The sequence below is a fragment of the Mixophyes fleayi genome, chromosome 1, assembly GCF_038048845.1.
Source record: "Mixophyes fleayi isolate aMixFle1 chromosome 1, aMixFle1.hap1, whole genome shotgun sequence".
Lineage (NCBI taxonomy): Eukaryota > Metazoa > Chordata > Amphibia > Anura > Limnodynastidae > Mixophyes > Mixophyes fleayi.
The window spans coordinates 261,940,184-261,949,594 of NC_134402.1; the positions used below are offsets into that span (position 1 = coordinate 261,940,184).

General features: G+C 37.3%; 1 long non-coding RNA gene across 1 annotated transcript; it reads right to left on the reverse strand.

The window, feature by feature from the left end:
- Nucleotides 1–4,246: 4,246 nt before the first annotated feature.
- Nucleotides 4,247–8,382, reverse strand: LOC142107879 (uncharacterized). Its single transcript, XR_012680030.1, has 2 exons — nucleotides 8,144–8,382; nucleotides 4,247–4,465 (listed from the first exon to the last, which is right to left on the reverse strand). It is a non-coding gene; the product is annotated as an uncharacterized LOC142107879 (long non-coding RNA).
- Nucleotides 8,383–9,411: the final 1,029 nt, after the last annotated feature.

Sequence of the window (9,411 nt, forward strand, 5' to 3'; positions counted from 1 at the left end):
TGTGTGAATGCGCAGTATGGAAGTGCATATAATTTCACCACAAAAATGTACCTGTGTCATATCTAAATCGGATCCTATGTCCTTTTCACTCATTTACTCGGAGAATATACTTAACTTAGAGTAACATTAACTAGCTAACATTATTTTAAACTTTTTTTTATCATAACAAATGTTTGTTAAATGCTATTAGGAAATAACTTTTTAATTTTTTTATGTGTGTTTGCCCACACACATTATTTGTTCTTGTTTCTAACAAGCTTTTCTTTTATCTTGTATGGATCAATTCAATAGGTGCGTTGTTGCAGTTTGATAGATCATGCATCTTTCTAACCAAAGTTTCAGAGCCGACTTCTAATGAAAATATTCCTGTATTTTACGACTCCCTAGACTGTACTTATGCATATTAACACAGAATTTCAATCTTAGAGTTAGAAATAAAATCAAATTTAACATCTGTGTCTTTCTTTGCTATGCTTAAAAGGTGCTCATTTAATTTTAAAACCAAATTACTTTATTCTAGACAACATAAAATGTGACTTGATATAATTAAAAATCCGCAAATTTAGACCTTAACAACAAAAAGGCACAGGAGTCATTTATTTCAGTAAGCATGTACTTGTAGAACTAATTATAAATATTAAGAAAATAAAATACCCTACTGACTCCATTACAAATAAACAACAATCTTAAAACCTTTTGTTTGTGTTAATGCTTATTCACGTTTGATTTTTTTGTTGTTTACACTATTTTAACATATCTCTCTTTTAGATAAAGTTTCATCTAAATGTCTATGAGTTTAAATAATCATAATTTAAAGTTTAAACAAAAAGGTTCTTTTATGAATGTCATGGGGAATATTACTGCAATATTTTTCTTAAAGTATATGTCTACCCACTTATGACATTTCTTATGTATTTTAGATAAATAGATAAACTAGATTAAAAGTAATTCTCTATGGGCCTGGGTTATTAAAAATGTAAGTCCCATTGTGTAATATATTTTGCATGAAATTGCTCTGCACGTGCTCAGAAACAGACTGTACGCCAGCGAAAGCAGGTACATGCATTCATTTTCAACTACAAATGACACTTAAAACAGCCTACAATTCGTAGGGTGAATGGGGGAGGGACATATGTACGTAGGCAATGTAAAATAAGTGCGGGCCGAGATTGGGCGCACGCACATTTGTCCTTGTTTTTTAGCTGTATCACTTGCACCAGCTACAGGACAGTTGTGTCGATTGATAGTGATGACAGTCACTTATGCATGCCAGAACATGTGTTTGCAATACATGTTCTTTAAAAATACATTTTATATATAGTTTGCATTAAAAACATTTCATGTTAAAAAAAATTTAACTTTTTTTTTAAAATGTATTTTTATTAGTGATTATATTATTAACAGGTGTTGTATTTAATATTTAATATTTAATAATGTATTTAATATATGGGTTGTGCCTGTCTGCATCCGGCAAGTGCCATATAGACAGAGCGTACGTATACTCGTATATAATTGGAAACTTTCTTCAGATCTGCTTGTACTTGAATAGGGTGAATATGCATGCAATTTCCATTCATTTAAAAAAAAAAGAAAAACGCAAATTGTGTTCACTTTTGTCGGGTTACCGAGGCTTAGTGCCCCTACTATCAATCTCTGATAACCTGATTTCCTATGTGGTATTTTGCCGTCGACAGCAAAGTGGAGAAATGAAACACAAACGAGGTGTTGCAGTTTCAAATTCAGCTCTGAGGGTCCATGCAAGCTGATCCTTTATTATACATAGTGACCAGCATTAACTGGTTAACGACAAGGACATATAAGGAAATCTCTTTAGCTCAGCAAATATACATATAAGCCCACATCCTCTGTTCAGCATTACATGCTTTTCCTGCTAGCTGCTTCCGTCAGTCTGGATCCTGTTGCTGTCTGTTTCATAGGAAGCATCTGTTTTTTTTCTTCAAAGCGTAGCTCTGTATAGTTTTTTTAAGGCATTTACCATATATTTGTACATCTTAATAACTATCAATTATTTTATACTCTCACAATCCCCTCTTTTTATTACATTAAACAAATATACATGTGTTTCCTGACCCTTCCTATCATGTCATGATACAGGGCTACTTAATCTCAAGCTACATTTATCCCGACTTTGACCTAAAGTCTCCATGGAGATAGAGAATTGATCATTCACAAGAGAAAGTATCCTTGCATCATTTATTCTTTCCCTAGCAGTATTTCACTGCAGTATACACATGTTATTTTTGCTTGATAGGGGTTCTTCCATTTACATGAGGTACATACTTTTTGAGTTTGATTAAAATATGTTGGTACCGGAGTCATGGCCTGATTAACCATTTTCCAAAACTTACAGGACAAATAACAATTCCACACAATCAACAGGATCAAAACCATTATTATTACCAGTATTGGATGGAGCATTACCTTAAAAATACCTGTTGTAGTGGGGGAATTACCTATGAACACATCCCACCAATGTTGTTGCAGATTATCTTTTAATTGACGAGCTACATATTTTAATTCCCATGCTTTTATTACTGTCTGCATTTGTGCATGATTAGCTGAATAGTTTACCTGTGCCAAATGTTCTGCCAGGCTCTGGGTGTTGTTTATAGCATTGATTATCCCCTGAAGATTAATAGTCAAGTTATAGGAGGGTAGTTTAATTGGGATAAATTGCTGATATATATTGTCTCCCCTATCCTTATAGAATATATAAGTCTCATTCCTCCATATTAGATGAGTAACATTTTGGATACATCCTGAAAATGGGTTAGTCAAGTTATACATTTCTATAGTTTGTTTATCATGGGTTACTAAGCACACTATTTGTGGTGCTACTTCTATAAACATATCATTTCTCCTGTCATGGAGCTCCCAATTACAGACACTAGTTGGATGTTCTAGCTTACAAGGTTCATAAACTTGAGTGTTTTGAGAGCACACTATTCCATTGTCTGTATTTGAACACAATCCTAAGTTATGTGTGTTGTTATTATCATCTATATACTCCCCTCTTATCTGCGGGGTCCATAATTGTGTTCCACCGACCTGGGCATAGAGTGGGACAGGCAATATGAGGAATTTACACATTATCTCAGTCCTCAGTATACTCTATGTCTGAAAACTTCCTATGCACCAGTTTTCTGTACACTTCACACCCATTCCATCAGTTTGAATCCATAGCTGCGTAGCTACATTAAACATATTTCTATATACCAGTTCATTGTTAGTCATTAATTGAATTTGAGTGTTACTCTTTTGTATTTTCTGATACAGTGTCTTAATTGAGCATTCAGTCCAGTTAAACATCAAGGAGATATTTACATCTATTCCTAAGGAATTGAAAAATGTTGCATTAAATATCTGTAAATATTCTTTGTCCCATAATATTAGTTTCTGCAAAGGCGTGAAAACTGTGGGCATCCACTGTGCCTGCATGGTGATTACCTTGTTTATATCTTCTCCTGCTGCACTCATCTTATTACTCAATGTTTCTATGTCTATACTGTTAAGTACCCCCATTCCAGTACCTGTTGCCCCCAATAATGTATCATACCACTCCCTTTTCTTCCTATTTTGGCACATGGGATCAAGAGGGAATGTGATATTGAAAGTGTGCAGGGTTGCATATTTCCTAGTACCTATATTTCTGCAAGTAGAGGGCACCTTGATTAGAGTATCATTAATGATTCTTGGCTTGGGGTCTAATATGTATAGTCTTTTCATGAGTACATACTCCCCTGGTATCTCAGTACTGTTGGTACACATCATCATCAAATCCCCTATTCCCTTCCATGCCCTTCCTATAGGTACTGTATTATTATTGGAGCCATTTACACACTTGAGGGCTTCTATCCAGGCTTGGGTATACCCTTTTAATTTGATAAATGGTTCGGTGCAGCATATGATGGGAGTACTATTAGTTATGGTCATAGTATCATTTTCCCCTGGTGCCCAAAAATGATGGGGTTCATTCCTCCCTGCTGTTTCTACAAACCCATGGCCACCAGTAAATGTAAAGTTTAACTTACAACAGGAATATGGAATCATTCTTCTACTACTTCCTGTTCCTACATCTACCATCGCACATTCTTCTTGATTACTTGATTTATTCCATATCATACCTGCACATTTGGTTAAGTCTACCTTCTTAACTTTATTTCCTGGCATATACATCTGTATATACATTATCTGTACTGTTACTAGTGCTATGCACATTATCACACAAAAAGGATTCATGGTGCTTCAATTTTCACTGTCAGCTTTTTGCAGTGAGATGCGTGGACCCAGGTGTCTCGTCCTCCTAACTTAACAGAAGTGGGAGTAGTCAAGACCACTTGATATGGACCATCAAATCTGGGTTCCAAAGTTTTCCTCATGTGCCTTTTTAGGTAGACCCAATCTCCTGGTTGCAAGGCATGTGTTCCTGTATCGTTATTTGGATCTGGAATGGAGGAGAAAACTTGAGAATGCACATTAGTCATTATCTTTGTAAGCTGTATTAAATAATCAGTTAGATCTGCATGATTATGTTGCAATTGCTGAGGAAAATAACACCCCCTTTCGGGGCTCCCCCAAACAATATTTCATAAGGGGACAACTTATGCTTCTTTCCTGGTGTTGTTCTAACTGAATATAGAGCTAAAGGTAGACAATCTAACCAGGTTTTTCCTGTTTCTGCAATCATTTTCTGAATTTTTAACTTTAATGTGCCATTCAATCTTTCCACTTTTCCACTTGACTGCGGCCTATACGGAGTATGAAAGGCTTGCTGTATCCCCATATCCTCCATTATATTTTGCATTACTTCCCCCGTAAAATGCGATCCTCGGTCTGATTCTATTGTTTCAGGTATTCCATACCTGCAAATTACCTCACTTATCAGTTTCTTGCCAGTGTTTTTAGCTGTTGCCTTAGTCACTGCCCAGGCCTCTGGCCAATTTGAGAATAGATCTTTATACACAAGGACATACTCATATGTTCCTACCCTAGGTAGCTGTATATAGTCAATCTGCAATCTCTGAAATGGGTACAGTGGCTTTGGTGTGTTCTTCTGTGGTGTTTTCACTACCTGACCTGGATTGTATTTTCCGCATATCACACAGGCTGCTGCATATGCCGTAGCAGCTGCATTGAATCCTGGTGCTACCCAATGTTGAAAGACAATATTGGTCATAGCTTCTTTAGAATTGTGGACCAGCCCATGTGCCAATTAAGTCATCATAGGGTATAGGCTTCTGGGCAGACAATACTTATTATCTGTTCTCCAGAGCCCTCCCTGACATGTAGCACATTCCTTTTCCCAGGCTTTTTTGTCTATTGAGGAGACTTGTTCCTGGAACTTTTGCAGTATGTCAAGAGTTATAGGCTCTACAGGGTTTTCACCCTCTGTCACATGGCAGACCTGCACCCTGGGCATAAGGGCTGCCTGTTTAGTAGCAGCATCTGCCTTGGCATTTTCCATAGCCTCCCTAGTCTTTTCTTTAGTGTGTGCCTGGACTTTCAATATAGCTACCTTCCTGGGTAGCTGCAGAGCTCTAAACAGAGCCCTTATCTGTTCTGCGTGCTTGATAGGTTTTCCTGCTGACCCCACAAAATCCCTGCTCTTCCATATTGGCCCAAAATCATGGGCCACACCATATGCGTACCTGGAGTCTGTGTATATGTTAGCTGTTTGGTTTTCTGCCATTATACATGCCTCAGTGAGTGCATGCAACTCTGCCTCTTGTGCTGAGCAGAAAGGTGGGAGTGGTTGTTGTATCAAAGTCTCTTCCAGGGTGGTCACAGCATACCCTGTGTGTGGTGACCCTTCATAATAATACCTGGAACCGTCAACAAATAAGTTCCAATCTGCATTAGGTATAGGGACATCTGTCACATTTTCTAATTCCTTCATTTCTAGCTTCATTAGTTCAGCACAGTCATGTGACTCAGAAAAGGGAAAATTTTTGTGTGTATTTTGTCTGGTACTGATACATTTCTCCCTTTCTGATTCATCAAGGGTGGGTAGATCCACACCCACCTCTCTCCCCTCTGTTGAACCTGCTTCAACTGGAAACAGTGTAGCAGGTTCAAAACTGTGCATCTTTTAATTGTTACATGTGCATGACTTAATAATGACACCTCATACTTAGTGAGCCTTGCTGTGGACAGATGCTTTGTTCTTGCTTGGTTTAGTATTTCTGTAACTGCATGTGGGACCTGTATAGTTAAGGGGTGGTCTAGTACTATATCTGCCACCTTATCTTTTAGCAAGGCTGCGGCTGCCACCGCCCTTATACAGGACGGGGCTCCTCTTATGATACTGTCTAGATGTAATGAATAGTAAGCCAGCGGTCTCTGTTTATGTGAGTGTACCTGTGAAAGGACCCCTTGTGCATGTCCCTTAGATTCATTGCAGAACAAGGTAAAGGGCTTATCATATTGTGGTAATCCTAACGCTGGTGCCTGCACAATGGCTTGTTTTAATGTTTCAAACAATGTTAGTTGTGATTCAGTTAAATGTATTCTGGACCCTTTTACCTCACTAAGAGCATCATAGAGGTGTTGCATTAGGAGGGATGCTCCGGCAATCTATTCCCTGCAGTACTCTACCAAACCTAGGAATGCCCTTAATTCCTTGGTGTTCTGTGGTGGCTTTACCTGCTGGATTGCAGTTATCCTGTCCTGTGTGAGGTGTCTGGTACCTTGTGAGATGCAATGTCCTAAAAATATTACCTTACTCTGCGCTGCTTTTATTTTTGTGGGTAATACCTTGCAATTTTGCTGCCCTAAGAAGTTAATTAATGATGTAGTCTCTTCCTGACACCTGTCATTCATTTGGCAACATGGTAATAAGTTATCTACATATTAGAAGAGTGTCTTGTTTTTATTCAACAGCTGCTTCATTCATTTGACTCTGTGAAATAGCCTGTGTCACTGAATCTCCTGCATCCAACATATCGTTGTATGCGGGTGGGGCAGGAGGTTCTTTTGGTTTCAATTCACCTGGTCTAGGGGTCTGACATTAAATCACACACAAATGTTCACCTAACATTCTCTCAACTGAATATAATTTCAGCAGGCATACATTTATCCATAGAGGCAACACCAAAAAAAAAAAAAAATCATTTGCACCTACAATAGGCTTAAACGACCTAGCTGGAATCCTAACATTGTACCACAAGTCAAATTACTAACAAAAATCCCTTCAAATCAATATCCAGAAATGTGGTAAAATTATACTAATACAAGTTTAAAAATGAAAAAGCAGAAAAGATTATTCTTTCAGTAATCCACAAAACACTCTCTTTCTTGCTAAAAGAGGAAGAAAAATAAATAAATATAACTGATATGTTATAACAGCATAGAGTTGTGGAACTACAAGTCCCAGCATTCAATTAGCTTCAGCTTCAATTAGGTTGTTACCACTGCTGAGATGTTTCAATTCCTCTTGAATTACCGAAGCACACGTGAAAAACCTTTTTTCTATCAACCACATATATTGTCAAATAAATCTTTCTCTTTCACACTGAACACTGAACAAACTGGGGAGAGAATCTGCAACTTCATTCCCCCTCTGCTCATATCCCCCCTCCCTTTCTCAACTCACTGAAGTCTTTTACACAGAATAGGAAGGGGAAGACATTCCATTCTCTGTCTCTCACTCACAGGTTGTAAGACAGAAACATAACAAAAACTAAAAAAAAAAATATGCACAATGTGTAATTTGTCTTTTCTTTTTCCTAATTCATTTTGCACAACCAATACAAAAAGTATTATATCTGGCGCAAAAGAGAATATATGAAAAATAAGACTGCAGCTAAAAATAGTCCAGTGCAATTCTCAAGTTCCAATAGCCAAAAATAGAATGACCCTCTGAATTTAAAAGGCTTTCTCGAATTTCTACCAGCACAAATACTGTTAACTCTAAATCCTTCAGTGGCTAATTTAAATATTATTGTACACCTTTCTTCAACAACACACATATAAAGCAATATGTCAAAATATAACAAATACAAACAATGAATCTTATCAGAACCAGAAGGGTGAGTATTCTTGAACCTTCACATCAAACTGATGAATCTTAGAAGACACAGAAATAACAAATACCCTTTTAGAGCAGAATAAAACTTCTACCCACCGCGGTTTTGTCGTTCCTAGTTCTGCCTCTCCCCGACTCCTTCACAGTTTTTCAGGAAGATTTTCGAAGCTCACTGTGGCCTCTAAGTATGTTAAAGGCAATAGACCTTTTGCCACCAGTAAAATCCCTTCTAATTCAGGTGTACGGTGCACACTGGAGAATTGATCTGAGACTCACACTGTTGTCTAGATTAATCAGTTCTGTTTTACTGAAACTGGTATACTAATATTTATACATAAAACATGGCATACCCTCTTATGGTTACATACTATAATAATAAACAAAATCCTTTAAATTGTAACTATGACCTGCAACCAATTGAACAAAGACATCTGTAAATCTTTCTCACTTAGAGCAGGACAGACAGCTTATCTTGCTTATCTTTACTGAAAGTGAGTTATATCCAAATTTTTGAAGCATAACCGCTCATCCTTTAAATCTGTTAATCTAATTGGAATTTCTTTACCTACGAAGGTCTGTAGTTAGTCATTTTTAACTAATTGACTTCTACATTATCTATGAAAGCTATATATTGCTTAATTAAAAATATCACAATTTCCTTTACAGGGGGTAGTTGTCCTGACGTCCCTTCTAATGGGTGACTAAGTGGGTCTGATGGTGCACTTGGGGGTGGCTGAGTAGGAGGCAAGTTTACAGCTGTATGTCCCTGGATGTCTTCTAACATCTCCTTCTTTACAATTTGTTCTTGTACTATTTGTCTACATGCCCTTACCCATGCTGATACTTGGTATTCTTTATTATTCCTAGTAATCCATATACTATATTCTTTCTGAAAATATGGCAATCCCGCCTTCCTAAAGATGATATAGATTTCTCTAACAGCCACAATACCTTCTCTTTCCTTAACTAGATCCGCAGGAGTGTATGATGTCTGTACCATCATACCTTTACTGCCCTGGGCCCCCATTACTGCAGTTATGGGAATACCGGCCCCTAGTGTGCCTGAGAAGTGACTGTTATTCTAATTTTATACACCTTTACAATTAAATCCTGTTATTGATTGCTTGATCAACTTGGGTACATACTTTACTGATATTTTATTAATTAATGGACATGTAGGTGGCCTTATCCTTCTAAAAAATGATATATTAGCCACCATCCCAATCCTATTTGGGTTTTTAGATAGTCTGGACAACCATGACTTCCAACTATTGCTGTATATATCGTTGGATTAAAAATTCCCTCCTTATGTTTACCATATGTTACTGAACAATCAGTGTCAGTTCCTATCACCCGCTATCAATTTA